At 35.9% G+C, this 20,277-nt stretch overlaps 1 protein-coding gene across 4 annotated transcripts in view; it reads right to left on the reverse strand.

Annotated features, from left to right (window-relative positions):
- The window catches only part of TMEM116 (transmembrane protein 116), a 58,559-nt gene that overhangs the window by 16,021 nt on the left and 22,261 nt on the right, over positions 1–20,277 (reverse strand). The window lies entirely within an intron of this gene.

Below are 20,277 nucleotides of genomic sequence, written 5' to 3' on the forward strand. Positions count from 1 at the left end.
CTTGAGCTGAGCTGCCTCCCAGATGGCTCAGTTGGTTGGAGCGCGACCTCTCAATCACAAGTTTGCCGGTTCGACTTCCACAAGGGATGGTGGGCTGCGCCCCCTGCAACTAGCAACGGCAACTGGACCTGGAGCTGAGCTGCACCCTCCACAACTAAGACTGAAAAGACAACAACTTGAAGCTGAACGGCACCCTCCACAACCAAGATTGAAAGGACAACAGCTTGACTTGGAAAAAAAATCCTGGAAGTACACACTGTTCCCCAATAAAATCCTGTTCCCCTCCCCCAATTAAAAAATCTTAAAAAAAAAAAAAAAAGAAAAATAACTGCAAAAACTGCACTTACTTTTGCATCAATCTAATGTATATGCATATATAGAAATCTAATACCTAACAATGTGTGGCATCTAATAAAATATTATGTCATGCAAAAAAGCAGGAAAATATGACCTATAACCAAGAGAAAAACTAATCAATAGAAATGGACTCAGAAATGACAGAGATTATAAAAATTAGTAGACAAAGATGTTGTAGGAATTATTACAAATATACTTGGACAAATATATGAGGTATGATCACAAAACACAGTGAATGTTTACATTTAAAAAAAATTTACCACAGTGAAAGACACATTGCCATTAATCTACCTCAAAATAGTCCCCCTCGCTTTGAACACACTTATCCCATCATTCTTGCCACTTACTGAAACAATTCTGGAAGTCCTCTTTCATGACTGTCTTTAGTGGCGCTATCGTGGCTGCCTCAATGTCCTGAATCATTTTGACTTTGGGGAAGAACTAGAATCCACATGGTGCCAGATCTGGTGAATAAGATGGATGAGGAAACACCATCATGTTTTTATTTGACAGAAACTGTCGTATACCAGAAGTGACGTGTGGCACGGAGTGCTGTCATGATGGAGGATGATTTACGGCACATTTTAAAACACATCTTCTCTCAACCATAGCTCACAACCTACTGACTGCACTGAGTAAGTTGAAACTTGTCACACACTGTTACTACGGTGCTACACGCTGCTTGGAGACCCCTGCCATTCCATCGGATGACTCTCGGCAGCAGCATTCACCATATTGTTTGATCTAACGGAAAGGTTCCATGTCACATAGCGTTTCTGGTACGGCAATGTCTGTCAAATAAAACAGGTGTGTCCTTATGGTGTGTCCTCATCCACCTTATTCACGAGATCTGACACTGTGCGACTTCTGGCTCTTCTCCATAGTCAAAATGACCATGAAAGGTAAACATTTTGAATTGATTCAGGACATCGAGACAGCCATGACAGCACAACTAAAGACACTCATAAAAGAGGACTTCCAGAACTGCTTCAGAAAGTGGCAAGAACGATGGGATAAGTGTGTTTGAAGCGAGGGGGAGTATTTTGAGGGGGATTAATGGCAATGTGTCTTTTACTATAATCTTTTTTTTAATTTAAACATTCACCATATTCTTTGACCACACCTCGTATGTCCAAGAAGGTAGAGGAAATCATGAGCATGACACGTAGAGAAATGGAAGATATAAAAAAGACCGAAACTGAAATTCTGGAAATGAAAGATATAAGACATACAATAAAAAATATGGCAAATTAGAAACTGCACAAGAAAAGATTAGTAAACTTGACACAAAAATAGGAACAACCTAAAATGAAATATCTAGAGAAGAAAGACTTTAAAAAAATGAACACTCAGTGAGCTGCAAGATAATATCAAGCAGGCTAATGCACACAGATGGGAATTCCAGAAGGAGTAGACAGGCAAGAAGAAACAGAAAATATATCTGAAGAAATAATAACAAAAATTTTTCCAAATCTGATGAAAATATAAACCATCATACACAAGAAGCTTAACAAAACCAAGCATAAGAAACATGCAAAAACACATCAAGGCACATCATAATCAACTTACTGAAAACCAGTGATAAAAAACACCAATAGCATCCAGAGTAAAAAGACACATTCTGTACACAGGAACAAAAATATGAATGACAGTGGATTTCTTATCAGAAAAAAATGCAATCCAGAAAACATAAGAGCAACCTCTTTAAAATACTGAAAGTGAAAAAAAATCTGTCAACTTGGAATTCCATATATAATAAAAAATACCTTTTCAAAAAAATGACAAAAATAAGGACTTCTTCAAACAAAATCTGAGAGAATAAACTGAAGCAAACCATTACTATAAAAAATGTTTAAAAAGCCTCTCAAGCAAATAAAATAAAATAAAAAAACTTGTGGTAACATAGACATTGGATCTACACAAGAAATTACAAGTACCAAAAATGGGAACAGTCTGGTGCTTTCTCAAGTAGTTAAACATACCGTGTTTCCCCGAAAATAAGACCTGGCCAGACAATCAGCTCTGATTCATCTTTTGGAGCAAAAATTAATATAAGACCCGGTCTTATATTACTATAATATAAGACTGGTTCTTATCTAACATAATATAAGACCGGGTCTTATATTAATTGCTCCAAAAGAGGCATTAGAGCTGATTGTCCAGCCAGGTCTTATTTTCGGGGAAACATGGTAGAATTACCGTATGACCCAGCAATTCCAATCCTAGGTATGTACCCAAAAGAACTGAAAACAATTACACATACACGCATGTTCATAAAAGCATTTTGCACAACAGCCAAAAGGTAGAAACAGCCCAAGTGTCCATAAACAGATGAATGGATAAGCAAATTGTGATGTATACATACACAATGGAATATTATTAATAAAAAGGAATAAAGTACTGACACATGCTACAATGTGGATGAGCCTTCAAAACATTATGCGAAGTGAACAAAGCCAAACACAAAAGGTCACATTTTAAATGATTCTGTTAATACAAAGCATCCAGAATAGATAGCCACAGACACTGAATTCAGATTGGTTGTTTCCAGGTATTCGGGTGTAGGGAAGATGGGGAGAAACTGCTTAATGAGTGAGGGATATTTCTTTGGAATGATAGAAGTGTTTTGGAACTAGATACAGATGGTGGTTGCACAGTACTGTGAATGTACTAAATGCCACTGAACTGTTCAATTTACATGGTTAATTTTATGTTATGTGAATTACACCTGCATAAATTATTTTTAAAAACATCTGTGCATCAAAGGATATTATCAAGAAAGTAAAAAGATAACCTAAAGAACGGGAGAAAATATTTGCAAATCATATATCTGTTATGGATCTATTATTCAGAATATATTAAAAAAACAAACAAACAAAAAACCTCTTACAACTCAACAACCAAAAGACAAACAACTCAATTAGAGCTTTCATCACAAACATCTGAGAGGAAGGGAATGGAAACAAGTCATGTCTCAAATGTGACACATTCTCATTGTTCTTACCAAGATTTAGTAGATTTTCTTGAATAAATATTTCTCCATTTGTTATATGTCCTTAGGACAATTTCCAAGGACTTTAAATGGTTGGTTTTGTTTTGTTTTAATAATTTTCACAGCTAAATAGTTGTTTCACTGGGGAGAGGATCTGCCAAGCTATTCCATCACCTATCCTACCTCTGAGACATACTTTTTTAAAAACCTGTTTTAATCGCTAGGTTCCCCTTCCATCTTTTGGGTGTTTTCTTTTAATTTATTTATTGAAGAAACCATATTTTTTATCCTATAGCTTCCCACAATTTGCTTGCATCCCTATGGTATAGTTTATCATATTTTTCTGTATCTGTATTTCTTATGTATTGGTGGTTAGATACATAACACCACCCCAATAGGTCAAATTCAGGTTTGATTTTTTTTTTTTTTTTTTGGGCAGTAATACTTCATAGGTTGTGATGTGTGCTTCCATCAAGGGGCACATAATATCAGAGAGTTTCTCTTTTTGTAATATAAGCAGCCATCAGTGTTTAATACTTATATCTGTTGATCATTTGAGGATCATTACTTTTAAAGGCTGGATACTACTCCACTATTTGCATATACCAATATTTATTTAATCATTCTCTAACTAATAGATATTTGGGTTCCAACTTTTTGCTATTACAAAAAGTAATGTATGAATATCCTTGCAAATCTTTGCCCAGTTGTGCAAATATTTCCATAGGATAGATTCTTAAAAGTAAAATTGTTATAAGATATGAAAAATTATTATTTTGAGAAATATCACCAAACTGCCTACCAAAATTTTTTACTAATTTATATTACCAGAAAATATGCCTGTTTTCTCACATTCTCACCAGGTAGCATTACCTGTCTTTAAAATTTTTGCCATCTCATTATCATTTTAATTTAAACTTTAATTACTAATGGGACTAAGCATACTTTCATTTATTGGCCTTTGTATTTCCTCCTGGAACTGCCCATTCACATATATTGTGGGTCAAATGATTTCACCTCTTGCACAGCCCACCAGGCTCAACCACACAATCAAACTCACATGACAATCACAAGCCACATTCTGGCTCAGAAAGATACAGGCCAGGAGACACAGTGCACCAGCAGGGCAGCCCCAGGCATTTCTCTTCATTGAAAGTCTCTGCAGCTCTTCGGGAGCTAGTTCCTGGCAGCCAAAGTGACAGCTTAAATAAGAGAGGACACAATCACATGCCATTATCAAGGGAATGGCTATCTTGGCTTAGGTCCCACACAGGAACTAATACTTCTGAATTTAGATTCCAGGGTCCCTGTAAGGAACATGCCTAATTCTAAGATTATTCAGAGAAGCCTAAAGACAGGTATTTATACTTTATTTACAATCTTCCTAGTCTAGGTGCATTTTATCTACCAGAGGTCATTTTTACCATAAACAATGTTGCGTGGTAACACAACTTGTGATGTTCCATCTTATCAGGGTTGCAGGAGAATAGAGTAGGAAGTTAATCCAAGGTCAAATTTGTCCACAGAGACAGAGAAAGAAGTTTTTCTTAACATTTTACCTACACTTCTCTAAATTTCCTGTTTTCTCATTTATAAAATGAGAATGAAAGTATCTACATTTATAGGGTTGCTGTAAAAATTACATGAAATAATATATATAAAGTACTTTTAGTATATATGCTGCCGAAGCGAGCACATAAAGTACTTTTTATAGTACATGGCACATAGTTTAAGCATTGAAAATAAGTATGTGTCATTGTTTACAGGGGTATTGCAAAACCCTGTAGGGACATTTAAGAAAACTAACAGGGAAGCTATTTTTTAAAATAACAGAAGACACTGGATGTCGGAGAGAGTCACGAAAATATAGGTGTTGACTCAGTGTTAGAAAGCAGATTTAGTGGCAAGAATTTAGGCAAACTACCCAAGAGTTCGTGTAAAATCATCCTGAACAGGCTCACTAAGTAAAAATGCCAGGCCTCCATTTTGGCCACATACTCCAGCGCAGACCGAGACTATTGCCATCACCATTGACCTTGAGACCTGAATGGACCTCCTTCCTTATACTGCCTGACTTTAGACCATTTTACTGCTCAAATTGCTCAGGAAAAAAAATACAAGGAACATCAGATAGATGTATTTTGCTCCTAAGAGATACAATGAGAGGCTGAAACTTATGATTAGGTGAAATTTTGGTTTGATTACCCATTCTGTGATACTTTTCTTAATCGTCCCAGTTAGAACCAATCACTTCTTCTGTATTCCTAGTTAATTCTTACTTTTATTAAAGAACGGAATTTGCTTTGTACTGTAATGTTTTATATAAAGTATATATATGTCTAGCTTCCCATTGGACTTTAAGCTCCCTGAGGTGAGGAATCATATTTTGTCTCTATATTTAGACCATCATACAAATAGCCATCCTCACCTAGCAGCTTAGCTCAGAGCTTCATATACAGCAGGCACTCAACAATTTGAGATGAATTATTGCTAGAACTGTAAACTCCATGAGGGTAGGAAATTTATCTATCTTGTTCATCAATGTGTGGTCCAGAGTATAGCATAATGACTGGAACATTGTAAACACTCAATAAATATTTATCTAACAACTTGAGTACCTTTATCCAAGGCCACAGGCAGAGATGCAAGTTTAGTTTTTTAAGAAAATCTGTAGAGAAAGATCCTCCAAACTTTTCCATTGTTACTAAGGTGAACATGTGAGAGAAGTGGTGGTTTATAGTAGGAAGTGATGTCCTCTAAGTTACACGTGTCTCCAATATGGGCAGTAAAATTTGAAACCTGGTCTGATTCCCTTGCCTTCCCCTCCTCTTGCCACTTCAGACTGACCATTCTATGATGAAAAAACAGAAGTCTTAAGAAGCAATAGGTAATTTCATTTAAGCCCAGTAGAGGGAACCAGGGTGTCACTACATCTGATAGACTTCCTCCACCATCACACTAGATACATAAACATTCTAAATTTGGCTTTTCTTGCAGTTTTCAGATTTAAAAATTTCTTAAAGCCTGAAAGATACTGTTGTTAGTAACCTTAACCATTGTGATTAATGTTAACATTCTTCAATATCAAACAGAAGTGACTAATTATAAATTTATCACCTTAACTACTTTGTATTCTTTTGAGAAACCTAACACTCATCAACTTTATTCTCTTAAAATCCCAGTGAGGCAAATAGGTAGAATGACTACCCTGTATTAAGAAGAATCTATAATAGGAAAGACAAACAACAGCCCTCTACCTAATCTTATATTTGTATAATGCTTTATAACTTAAAAGTACTTTTACATATAGCTAACATTTCATCCTATTAATATTTTTAGGATGAGAAAACAAAAACTATAAGTGAATTCGTTTTTAAACTGACTTATTTATGGTCTGTTACATGGCAGAAACTATTTTGCTTCTATTATTAAATGAATGAAAAACTAATGTAAGAATTTATTTGTCTAACATCTCCCCTACACCAGCCTAAAGCAGATCCAACAGGATCCTAAAGCAGAGTCCTAGTTTTAAAATCAGACCTTATTTTGTTTAATTGAATCCTGAGACTAAATGAGACCTCAATAACTTACTTAGTTCACTCCTTATAAGATGAACATACCGTACCTAAAACTATCTCAAACATATGGTTTTCTACTTCTTTGTAAAATTGTCTTGAAAAGATGGCAGCTCAAGCTCATCATAGAATAATACAAATCAAGTATAAAAATACTCTGATGAGATTTTTTTGAACAACTTCCTTCCTGTCTCTATGGTTTATAGAGACATATGTCTATGTAGACATAACCTATTTTCTGAGCAACGGAAAACAATATGAGAAAATTACTCCAAAGTAGACTCTAGATCACCCAAAACATTTAGGATGACAGGTAAAGCTACTAGTACATGGACTTAGGGTACAAGGGATTTTTGTTGTTGTTGTTGCTGTTAAGAGTACTTGGGGCGGCCGGATGGCTCAGTTGGCTTAGTTGGTTAGAGCACGAGCTCTGAACAACAGAACTGCCAGTTCGATTCCCACATGGGCCAGTGAGCTGCGCCCTCCACAACTAGATTGAAGATAACATGCTACTGCTGAGGTTCCTGAGGGGCAGCTGGATAGCTCAGTTGGTTAGAGCGTGGGCTCTCAACCACAAGGTTGTCAGTTCAATTACCACGTGGGATGGTGGGCTGCGCCCCCTGCAACTAAAGATTGAAAACGGCGACTGGACTTGGAGCTGAGCTGCGCCCTCCACATCTAGATGGAAGGAAAATGACTTGGAACTGATGGGCCCTGGAGAAACACACTGTCCCCCAATATTCCCCAATAAAACTTATTTAAAAAAAAAAAAGAGTACTTACTCCCAACAAAGGGGATTGATTGGTTATGACACAAATCTGTTCTATAAATCTGTTCTGTTCTGTCACGGATCAGACATGGTGCCATGGCATTAATCAGATGTTGGTTAGTATATCATGGCTAAAAGAGATAAAAGTGAACCTAGGGGACTAGGATCAGAAATCTACCCATGTAGGGGCTGGCCTGGTGGCTCAGGCGGTTGGAGCTTCATGCTCCTAATGCTGAAGGCTGCCGGTTCGATTCCCACATGGGCCAGTGGGCTCTCAACCGCAAGGTTGCCAGTTCAGTTCCTCGAGTCCCACAAGGGATGGTGGGCTGCGCCCCCTGCAAGTAACAACGACAACTGGACCTGGAGCTGAGTGGACCTGGAGCTGAGTTGTGCCCTCCACAACCAAGATTGAAAGGACAACAACTTGACTTGGAAAAAGTACTGGAAGTAAACACTATTCCCCAATAAAGTCCTGTTCCCCTTCCCCAATAAAATCTTTTTCAAAAAAATTAAAAAAAAATCCACCCATGTAGAAGGGCCTCTAAGCGTGGGATTAAATCCAGGGAAAGCAGCTATCAAATTAGCAAAAGTTTCTTTGAACTCCTATGACATTTAAACTATTAGAAGATCCTAAAAATCACAGCAGTAATGTTCTATAAACCCCGAGCCACTGTAAAATTTAGGCCTTGGAGTTAGTTGGGCAGGCTAAGTCCAAGAGGTCAGAGAGGCAGTGAGAATACATTAACAAGCAAAAAGAGTTAAATCCAATCCTAGCCGAGAGAATATTTTTAATAGGCCTTGCTTCCTATTGTCAGGTAGATTCTTCAAGTAATGGATCAATAAGTATGTGAACGAAATGAAAGGCCTGCAAGTGAATTCTCTTCTTAAGGAGGTTAGGAAGAGATCTTATTTTCCCTCCAAAAATAAGAAGAACAACAACAGTTTACACTAAGGGCAAGCAAGCACTATGCATTTGTTGTCTAACTTAATCTTGACAACAACCCTAAAAATCCTATCATCATTCCTAGTATTTTACTTGGGGAAACTAAAACTTAGAGAAGTTAACTTTCTTAAAAATCACCCAGCTAATACCGTACATGCCAGAGCTGGGATTTGAACGTAAGTATGTTTGACTCCAACTCATTTGCAATCCAAACTAGTGTTTCTAAAGTACCTGACTAACATATTCTAAAGTACCTGACTAACATATTCTTCCAGGAAATGAAACTGGGTTCATTCACTAAGAAAAGATGACTGCTGATACTTCAACCTGTGTCAAAATCAACACTAAACTAGCCAAGAGTAAACAGAGAGGCTGACCAGGACCGTGTCTGACAGTCACTTTCCCATTATCTTGTTTCTCCATAGCAGTTATCTTTGATAAAGAGAAATATCATTACAACAATACTCACAGACGCTTTTGGAAAAAGCACTGAATTTGCTCCTGACCCCAAGACTGATGTGGGGGACAATCATATATAACCAAATCAATCCTCTCAGTACAGAACTTGTCATCTAATAGAATAAAAAAATCTCAGCATCTTAGACTATGGATCAGATTCCATCTTTCAGAGCCAGATGCTATTGTCTAGACAAAGCCTTCTGATCCAAATGTTATTCTGGCACTGTAATACCTGGTTAGCTGAGTTCACAAAAGAAACACATCTCAACTTATTTGATGGCTTTGTTCTCAAATTCACTTGGCTTCTTAGTAAGTTCCAGAAAAAAAGACTAGCTCTTGGTAAATGATTGATTTCTTTTTTTTCAGTTCAGTGAAGTGGCACAAGGGTGCCCCAGCTGTACTGAGCCAGTTCTCTCCCCGCCCCCACCCCCTGATCAGCTCTGGGTTTCCCACAAAATTCTTCTATCTAAATCAGAGAGGAACTCAATAACTGCTGGCAAACAATGAAGTTATAATAGGTGAATAAGCCTGATTCTAATTTGCATCTCACACCCACCCAGCAGAGGAAGAAAAGCTCAAACCAGAAAAATATTCATGAGTCCTGAAGCTTTATTAGCATCCTAAAACTGAAAAGGACTTTAAAAGGCCATTTAGTGCAATAATTTCTAAATGCTGGTTCCAAAATTAGTGCTGATCCCTGAAAAAATAGTCACTGGTCTAAAAAATATTGAGAAACATATAGGCAATGTAATAAGTTTTTCATATAGCTAAATTTACTTGTTTAAAGAAATCATCCTTTATTCTGAGATTATATTTTACCTAGGTTTTTAGTGTCAATTGTTATTCCTTTTCTAAAATTACATAGTTTTTTTTAAGTGTTCTCAATTTAGCAAAATATAAAGTTAGCAACATTTTTTTTTTAAGTTTTTTTCATTTCTAAAATCCTAAAGTCTAGGAAGCATTGCACCACTTATCTAGTGTATCACCTGGACTTCATGTAAAAATAGCAAATACATTTCACACAGATGAATAATATGGACACATCTGAACACCAAAGTGACCCTGATGATTTATTTATTCCTATTGTAGCAATCTTCAAGGTTTCTACCCAAACTAAATTCTTTCCTATTACTGCTTAAGCCCATTTTCTTTCATTCCGAATCAATGGAAATGATTAATAGCTGCTATGTTTTACAAATACTGGCACCGGTTTTCAAAAAGCATCTTCCTGATCAAAGAATGGAAATGGAAATCTAGATTCTGAAACTTGGATACCTTGTTTGTTTAGATCAGGTGACTGGTTCTCTTTCTTTACTATGACTCTTGGAAAATCTAGGAGCTCTTCACCTGCTTGTGCAAACAAGGAATGCCCTTGCCTTCTCTCACTCCCAACTTTTTTCTCAAGAAGCAGCTAGAGGAGAATTTTGAAAAGTAGAGACATTTGATCTGAACCAATCAAACTGTGAAAATCAGGGACAAAAATAAGAGGCAAACTTTTACCTTTTACCTGTATACCCTTCTTTTTAAATTTTTATTGAAAACATGTTATTTTTATAAATTATACAGTTTTATAAATTATACATACCAAGAATTTTAATTGAAAAACTTTAAAAAATGAAAATGTTCCATTTTTGAGGAAAGTATGTATTTCTGTCTTGGTCTCGAGGTCTCTAAAGAGTATTGAACTAGGTACCAGGAAGCTCCAGTAACATGGAGAGAGAGAAAAGAGTCAAGTTTGGGTTTGTTTTGTGACATAATAAGAAATATATATTTGGTCTCTGCCCCTGGTTCCTGACACAGAGCTCCTTACACCTGTGGACTTTCCTGAGTGATGGAAGTGATAGGAGCATCTTACACACAGCTCCCAAATCCCTTGGAGATTCCTGGGTGAGAGGAGCATTTTTTCTTTTAATACAGTGATTCTTGGTGGGCTTCTTGATGGCTTCGGATGGGGCTGGTCACCAGAAAAATCAAGCCATGATTAGAGACTTGAAACTTTCAGCCCTATCCCAAGGGAGAGGAGGGGCCTGGAGACTGGGTTAATAATTGATCACGCCTACATGATAAAGCCTCCATAAAAAAAATCTCTGAACTGAGAGCTTCTGGGTTGGTGAACAAATCCACGTGCTAGGACAATGGCACAACCAAACTCCATGGGGACAGAAGCTCCTGCGCTTAGGAACCTTACAAACCTTGTCCTATATATTTCTTCATCTGGCTGTTCATCTGTATTCTTAATTATATCCTTTATAATAAGCTGGTAAATATAAGTATTTCCCTGAGTTCTGTGAGCCATCCTAGCAAATTATTGAACCTGAGGAGGGGGTCATGGGAACCCTTGATTTGTAGCCAAGTCAGACAGAAGTGTGGGTAAGCTGGGGACCCACTACTTGTAACTGGCATCTGAAGTAGAAGGCAGTCTTGTGGGACTGAGCTCTTAACCTGTGGGATCTGTGCTAACTTTCCGGGTTGTTAGTGTCAAAATTGAATTGTAGGACACCCAGTTGGTGTCTGGAAAGTTGGGGAATTGGTTGGTGTAGAGACAACACATTCGGTGTTAGAAGTGTTATGAGCAGAGAAACAGTTTTTCTTTAGCTTTTTAATGGAATAATAGAATAATCAAGTATAACATCTAATACCCTGCTCTAAAATGGGAAAAAATAGGAAGCAGGTACATGTGAAAGTTAGGCGCTAAAGATTTATTCTCATCCTAATTTGCCTAAGCAGAAATTCAGCTATGGTACCAGACTTAAGGTGATCTTTTCAGGGACTTAAAAACTAACTCTAGGAAAATTTGATTCTGTAAAACTGATGCCTGGGTGTAATGTCAAGTTAAATAGGTCAACAGTAATGGATTATTAGAAGATCAATACAGGCTATATAAGAAAATGGCTCTGCCTATTTACCTAGGACTCGTGGAAAACTAAATTTAAGCTAGACTTGGGAAGTTTCAGGCTTTGCTACTGTTTCCGTTTTAAAAAAGAATTCAGAGACAAGAAGGGTCTTGCTGGGTACTTAGTACCTTAACTCTTAAAAGAGGCACTAAACTAGATAAAATACAGTTCTGGTTCGGTATTGACCAAGATCTCATAATCTCTGGTCCAGGGCACTACTATTTCTCTTCTGACGGCTTATATAGTCGGAGAATACTTTCTCGTCTCACAGCTTACCTTGGGTTTGTGAGATGTGGGTAAATGATTTTGATTTCTTCTGTTCCATTTCAGTGAAGTGGCATAAAGGTGCTTCGGCTGTACCGAGCTAATTCTCCTCCCTGAACAACTCCAGGTTTCTTATATCTAGCTAAAACATCTAGAACATTTTGACCATTTACAAACCAATTTTGGGAAAAGGAGGCTCTAATTCCTTGACACATCATCATAACAAACCTATCTTGTCAGACTAGAGGTTCTGTCTTATCAAACATACCTCTCCATAGGAAACTACCCAAAACAAGGTTCAGAAACCTTTCCAAACGGAGTAATAAACTGAACCTACTTTCAGGACTGGGAAGAAGCAACCACTTGTGGTGTAGTACTTAGATTAGTAATTTTGATTCCCTTGCTCAAACAGTGAAATCTATAAAAACATCATATATTCATACAGTACCTTTAATTTTACAAAATATATGAACAGACATCCTATTTAATATTTCAAAAATTTCTATGAAGTAGATTGGACAAGCAATAATGGTTTTCAGCTTATAGGGGAAAAAAGGGATAAAGATCAAATGACTTTCAAAGTCATATAGATTTTTAACAGAGAAACTAAGAATCCAAGTCTCCTAACTCTAGGTATATTTCATTGTCTACTATTATTACTCTCCTAAAATTGAATAAATGGACTAGTTGAACTATTTCATCTGAACTGTGGGTCTCAATTTTCTAAAGAAAAGAGCCATTTTTTCCCCTCCAAACTGGCATAATTTATTAGGAGGAAAGACAATGGGGAATATTTCACTTTAACCTGGAAGTGTCTAGATATTTATTTTCTATTCTACAGAATAATTTAGATATTTATTAAGAATTATTTAAACAATACCTTCTCCTGATATTTCTAAATTAACCCTGAATACCCAAAGGCTGAATTTTTTTTTTTAACATATTTTCAGTCCCTGAGCTTTAATTATGAAATTTGTACCAAACAGCTTTGATAAAAACACTTGATATTACAAAAATGACACAAAGATACCTGCCCTAATGTCATCACATAAGTGGCTAAAAAATAAACTGGGACTCCCACTTCTGGCCAAGATGAAGTGAAAAGTACTAGATTTACCTCCTTGGCAAATAATTGGAACACATAAAACATCTGGAACAATGGTTTTCAAGACACTAGACATCAGACAACAAAGGACTGTGATCTGTGAAACATGGGAAAACATAAGACAAGCCATATGTCTCCCTTAGCTTACTTCCTAGAGAGAGTTTCCATACTGCAGTACAGGAAAGGTAAACTGAGGCAGAGCCTGGCGGACTCTGAGTTCAGGAGACAGGGCTGAGAATCTAGGGAGACCAAGGCAGCTGGAGTTCATAGAACAGAATGCTAGAGAGGAAAGAGCTGCTCAGAGAATCCTAGAGACTTACAGAGGGTCTTCCTCGAGTGTTCAGCCAAGTACTGGTTGATGCATTTATGTAAGAAAACTACCCATAGCTGAGAAAAGAAGCATCTAAAAGGGTTAGAGAGAACAATATCTGGAGCTCACACAGAACCAAAAATAGTGCCTTTTTCCACTACCAACATTTAAAAACCTGACAATTCAACAGGGTATATAGGGTAGAGTACTAGGGAAGCCTTGCCACTCAATAGTGAGAAATAATTTAGCTTAAAACGGAGCATTGCTCCAGACCTACCTAAAAAATCATATAAGCAAGACCTGAAGTATTTCCAAGTAATTTAACTGCACCCAAGAATACAACTCAAGAATGGTTATAGGAGTACAGGTATATCTAATTCCCAAAAGGATAAAATTCAAAATGTCTTGCATCCAATAAAAGACTGGATACAAAGAGGGAGAAAAACATGTCCCATACTAAGGAAAACAATCAATCAACTGAAACCTACCCAGAACTGAAACAGGTATTAGAATTAGCAGTAAAAGATAATAAAAGTTATTATAACTGTATACCACGTTTTTAGTAAGTTAAATAGAGACATGGAACATATCTTTAAAAGAACTAAATTAAACTGCTAGAGACAAAAACTACAATAGATGAGATTTTAACACACACACACACACACACACAGATTAGATATTGCAGAAGAAAAGACTAGTGAGCTTGAAAGCACTGCAATAGGAAATACCCAAAATGAAAAACACAGAGAAAAGAAGAGTCCAAAAACTGAAAAAAGCATCAGTGAACTGGGAAAGCTTCAAGCAGCCTAATACACAGATAATAAGAGGCCTGCAAGGAATGAAGTGGTGGGGAAGAGGAGAACAAAAAAAAAACATTTGAAGAAATAATACACAAAACCTTTCCAAATTTGATGAAGATTATAAACTCATAGACTCAAAAGGTCAATTAATCCCAAGAACAATAAATATGAAGAAAATAATATCAAATCACATCATAATTAAATTGTTCATTTTTAAAAGAAAAATTTAAAGTACCCAGTGGGGGAAAATATATATATATACAGAATCAAATAAAATGCTCAATTAAAACCAGAGAAAGAAAAAATAGAGGGGAAAATAAAGAAAGAAATAAAAAAACAGGTGCAACAAATAAAAAAGTTATAAATATGGTAGATATCAATCTAACCATGTCAATAGTTGCTTTAAATGTGAATGGTCTAAATACAACAATTATAAGACAGTGACTGTCAATGGGTCAAAGAAGAAATCAAAAGAAATATCAAAAAACACCTTGAGACAGATGAAAATGTTAATACAAAATACCAAAACTTATGGGATATAGTAAAAGCAGTTCTAAGAAGGACGTTCACAGAGATAAATGCCTACATCAAGAAATAAGAAAAAACTAAAGTAAATGACCTAACATTACACCTCAAAGAACCAGAAAAAGTAGAACAAATGGAGCCCAAAGTAAGCAGAAGAAAGGAAATGTCAACGACCAGAGTAGAAATAAATGAAATAGAGATTTAAAAGACAATAGAAAAGACTGATGAAACTAAGAACTGGTTCGTTGAAAAGATAAACAAAATTAACAAACATTTAGCTAGACTCACCAAAAAAGAAGATTTAAATAAATAAAATCAGAATTAAAAAGGAGATGCTGCAACTGATATCACAGAAATACAAAGGATCATAAGAGACTACTATGAAGAATTAAACACCAACAAATTGGAAAACCAGAAGAAATGGATAAATTCCTGGAAACATACAACTTACTAAGACTGAATCATGAAGAAATACAAAGTTTGAACGGACTGATTACTACTAAGGACACTGAACAAGTAATCAAAAACCTCCCAACAAACAAAAATCCAGGACCAGGTAACTTCACAGATTAATTCTACCAAATATTCAAAGGAGAATACCAATCCTTCCCAAACTCTTCCAAAAGGAGGGGTGGGAGGAAAAAGAGGAAGAAGAGGAAGGAGGATGAGGAGGAAGAAGGATGATGAGGAGGACGAGGAGGAAGAGGAAGAGGAGGAGAAAGGAGAAGGATGAAAGAAGAGGAGGAGGAAAGAGGAGGAAAAGGAGAAGGAGGAAAGAGGAGGAAAAGGAAGGAGGAGGAGGAAGAGAAAGGAGGAGGAAGGAGGAGGAGGAAGAGGAATACTTTCAAATTAATTTTACAAAGGTGGCATTACCCTGATACCAAAATGAGACAGACACAACAAGAAAGGCCAATATCCCTGATGAACATAGATGCAAAAATCTTAACAAAATATCAGCAAACTGAATTTAATAATACATTAAAAGGATTGTACACCGTGATCAGGTGTGATTTATTCCAGGGATGTAAGGATGTGCAAATCAATCAATGTGATACACCACATTAACAAAATGAAGGACAAAAATCATATCATCATCTCAATAGATGCAGAAAAACTGTATGACAAAAATCAACATCCATTTATGATCAAATAGAAAACTCTCAACAAAGTGGGTATAGAAGGAACGTACTTCAACATAATAAAGGCCATATGTGACAAGCCCACAGCTACCATCATATTCAATGGTAAAAAAACCAGAAAGCTTTTCCTCTCAGATTAGGAACAAGACAAGGATGTCCACTCTTGCCACTTTTATAGTATTGGAAGTTCTAGCCAGAGAAATTAGGCAAGAAAAGGAAATAAGAGACATTCAGGTAGAAAGGAAGAAGTAAAACTGTCTCTACTTACAGATGACATGATATTAAATATAAAAAACCCTAAAAACTCCACCAAAAAACTGTTAAAATAAACAAATTCAGTAAACTTGCAAGATACAAAATCAATATACAAAAATCTATTGCATTTCTATACACTAATAACGGTGAGAAATTAAGAAAACAATCCCATTTGTGATTGCATCAAAAAGAAAAAAATACCTAGGAATAAATTTAATGAAGGAGGTTAAACACCTATACACTGAAAATTATAAGACATTAATGAAAGAACTACAAGAAAATACAAATAAATGGGAAGATACTCTGTATTCATGGGCTGAAAGAATTAATATTGTTATAATGTCCATACTACCCAAGGCAATCTACAGATTCAATGCAATCCCTATCAAAATCTCACAGAAATAGAACAATTCTAAAATTTGAATTGGAAACACAATAGACCCCAAACTGTCAAAGCAATTGAGAAAAAAGACCAAAGCTGGAAGCATCATGTTCCCTTATTTCAGACTATATTACAAAGCTATAGTAATCAAAATACTGTGGTACTGGTATAAAAACAGACACATAGATGGATGAAACAGAATAGAGACTCCAAAAATAAACCCACACACATATGGTCAATTAATCTATGACAAATAAGCCAAGAATATACAAGGGGGAGAGGACAGTCTCTCTGATAAATGATTTTGGGAAAACTAGACAGCTACATGCAAAAGAATAAAATTGGACCACTATCTTACACCATACACAAAAATTAACTCAAAATGGAATAAATATTTGAATGTAAGACCTGAAACCAAAATTCTCATAGACGAAAACATAAGTATGGTCCTTGACATCAGTCATGGTGATGCTTTTTTGAATCTGACACCAAAAGGAAAGGCAACAAAAACAAAAATAAACAAAGGGGACTACATCGGACTAAAAAGCTTCTGCACAGCAAAGGAAACCATCAACAAAATGAAAAGGCAATCTACCAAACGGGAAAAATTATATGATAAGAGGCTAATATCCAAAATATATAAAGAACTCATACAACTCAAGAACAAAAAACAAACAATCCAATTTAAAAATGGGCAGAAGATCTGAATAGACATTTTCCAAAGAGGAAATACAGGTGGCCAACATATCCAGAGATCCATGAAAAGGTGCTCGACATCACTAATCATCAGGGAAACGCAAATCAAAATTACAATGAGGTATCATGTCACACCAGCTAGAATGGCTATTATTAAAAAGACAACAAGAAACAAGTATTGGTAAGGATATGGAGAAAAGGGAATCCTTATGTACTGTTGGTGGGAACGTGAATTGGTACAGCCACTATGTAAAACAGTATGGAGCTTCCTCAAAAAATTAAAAATAGACTATCATCTGATCCAGTAATTCCACTTCTGGATATTTATATGAAGGAAACAAAAACACTACCTTGAAAAGACATATGCGCGCCCCCATGTTCATTGCAGCGTTATTTACAATAGCCAAGATATAGAAAAAACCTAAGTGTCCATCAATGAATGAAGAAAATTGGTATATTTGTGTGCGCGCACACACACACACACACACACACACACAAAATGGGCTATTATTCAGCCATTAAAAAGAATGAAATCTTGCCATTTGCGACAACATAGATGGACCTTGAGGATATTATGCCAAATGAAATATATCACAGAAAAAGACAAATACTACATGACCTAATTTATATGTGGAATCTTAAAAAAAAGCTCATAGATACAGAGAACAGACTGGTCGTTTCCACAGGCAGAGGTAAAAGATGAGCAAAATAGGTGGAGGGGGTCAAGAGGTACAAACTTTCAGTTATAAAATAAATAAATTAAGGGGGTGTAATGTACAGCATGGTGACTATAGTTAAAAATACTGTATTGCATATTTGAAAGTTGTTAAAGAGTAAATCTTAAAAGTTCTCATCATTAAGAAAAAAAATTTTGTTAACTATGTATTGTGCCAGATGTTAAGTAGACTTATTGTAGAGATCATTTAGTGATGTCGTATACAAATATCAAATTATTATGTTGCATACCTGTAATTAACAATATTACGTCAAATACATTTCAACAAAAACTTTCTTAAAAGACAGAGACTGTCACAGTGGATTAAAAAAAAACAAGATCCAACTATATAGGTTTTCCACAAAAATCCTACTTTAAATATAGTACAGTATTAGGTTGGTGCAAAAGTAATTGCGATTTTCTCAATTTTTAACCTTTTAAACCACAATTAGTTTTGCACCAACCTAACAGATTTAAAATAGTTATGGAGAAAGATACACCATGCTAACAGTAATACAGTCAACTAATCTTTGACAAAGGAGCCAAGGCAATTCAGTGGAGAAAGGACATTCTTTTCAATAAATGGTACTGAAACCGCTGGACATCCATATGAAAAAATATGAAGACAAAGACTTACACCTTTCACAAAAAAATAGCTCAAAATGAATCACAGACCTAAATGTAAAATACAAAACTATGGAAACTAGGAGAAAAAAACTTAGGTGACCTTGGGTTTGGAGAACAGCTTTCAGATACAACAGTAGAAGCATGATCCATAAAAGAAAAAACAAGTATTCAAAGAAATACATGTACACAAATATTCATAGTAGCACTATTCAAAAGGTGAAAATAATCTACACGTCCATCAGCGGATGAATGGAAAAACAAATCACGGTATACCGATACAATAAAATATTATTTAGCCATAGAAAGAAAGCGCTGATAACATAAGATAAATGAACTTTGAGAACATAATGCATGTGAAGAAAGACATAAAAGGTCACATACTGTATGACTCCATTTATATGAAATATCCAGAAGAAAGAAGACAGAATGCAGCCTGGTGGTTTCCACAGGCTGGTAGAGAGGTAGGGTAGATGAAAGAGTAAGTGCTTAATGGGTATGAAATTTCCTTTTAGGGCGATGAAAATGTTTTGGAACCACAGAGAGCTGATGTTTACACAACACTGTGACTGTACTAAATGCCACTGTATTGTTCACTTGAAAATGGTTAATTACATGTTATGTGAATTTCATTTAATTCAAAAAATTCTAAATATCTGTTCTGCAAAAGACACTGTTAAAAGAATGGATAAGCTACAGACTGGGAGAAAATATTTCTCAAAACAGGTGATTCACAAACTGTATCTGCAATATACCAATGACTCTTAAAATGCAACAATAGGGAAAAAAAAGATTTGAATAGACACTTCACCAAAGAAGATACACAAATAGTGAATCAGCATATGAAAAGATGCTCAATATCATAAGTCATTAGGGAACTGCAAATTAAAACAATTAAATAACACTATAAACTATTAGAATGGCTAAAATCCACAACACTGACACCAACTGCTGGTGAGGATGCAGAGCAACAGGGTCTGTCATTTATTGCTGGTGGGATTGCAAAACTATATGCAGTCATGTGTCACTTAATGAGGGGCTATGTTCTGAGTAATGTGTCATTAGGCAATTTCCTCATTACGCAAACCTCATGAAGTGCAGTTACACAAACCTAGATGGTCCAGCCCACTAACACCTGGGCTATATGATAAATACTCCTAGGCTACAAACCTGTACAGCACGTTACTATACTGAATACTGTAGGAAACTGGAACACACTGGCAAATATTTGTGGATCTAAATATTAAAAAGTACAATAAAAATAAGGTATAAAAGATAAAATGGTCCAGGGCACAGGGCACTTAACCATGAATGGCACTTGCAGGACTGGAAGTTGCTCTGGGTGAGTCAGTGACTGAGTGGTGAGAGACAGGACATTACTGTACACTTCCTTATAAACACTGTACCTTTAGGCTACACTAAATTTTTCTTTCTTCAATAATAAACTAACCTTAGCTACCTGTAACTTTTTTT

Source organism: Rhinolophus ferrumequinum, chromosome 25 (genome assembly GCF_004115265.2).
Source record: "Rhinolophus ferrumequinum isolate MPI-CBG mRhiFer1 chromosome 25, mRhiFer1_v1.p, whole genome shotgun sequence".
Lineage (NCBI taxonomy): Eukaryota > Metazoa > Chordata > Mammalia > Chiroptera > Rhinolophidae > Rhinolophus > Rhinolophus ferrumequinum.